Source organism: Phaethon lepturus, unplaced genomic scaffold, assembly GCF_000687285.1.
Source record: "Phaethon lepturus isolate BGI_N335 unplaced genomic scaffold, ASM68728v1 scaffold30923, whole genome shotgun sequence".
Lineage (NCBI taxonomy): Eukaryota > Metazoa > Chordata > Aves > Phaethontiformes > Phaethontidae > Phaethon > Phaethon lepturus.
The window spans coordinates 9,120-9,717 of NW_010531673.1; positions in this window are offsets into that span (position 1 = coordinate 9,120).

Sequence of the window (598 nt, forward strand, 5' to 3'; positions counted from 1 at the left end):
ACCCTGCTGACTTCTGTTTCTTTAGCCTTATTTTGATATATACAGAGGAAAGCTAGGAAATTCCTGCAGGTCACTCCTCCTGTGGAGAAAACACATCAACCTACCAAAGCTGTAGTGTGCTCGCTGTTTTGGGAAAACAGAGCTGTAAGGAAATGAGCTGAAGAGAGGTGACCAAAGCACCATGTCCCTCCTGGCACCCAGTGTCCACCTCCACAAGACAAAAATGTTTCAAGCTTTTGAGTCTTCTTTCCCTCAAATGGAAAAGACCTTTTCAAATTCAGAAATGTCCTTTTACATCACTGGTTTGGATCGTTCTGACGGAACAAAATAGGAAGTCTATTTGAAAATGAGCAAAAAAATGGGAAGTGTACAAAGGCAGAGTATGAAATTTCATAAATATGGACTGAATTTCATTGAACTTGAGATGCAAAATAGGTTAATTCCTTTTTGTCTTTTCTTAAAAATGGTAACTTTCTAGGTCCCCAGAAGAACTCTGAAGAAGACCAATGTTACTATTCCTCCACAACCATATTTACAATTTTTTCAGAGAGCTCTGTATTTACTGAGCTCTGGAGACATAATTTGATTGTCCTGCTGA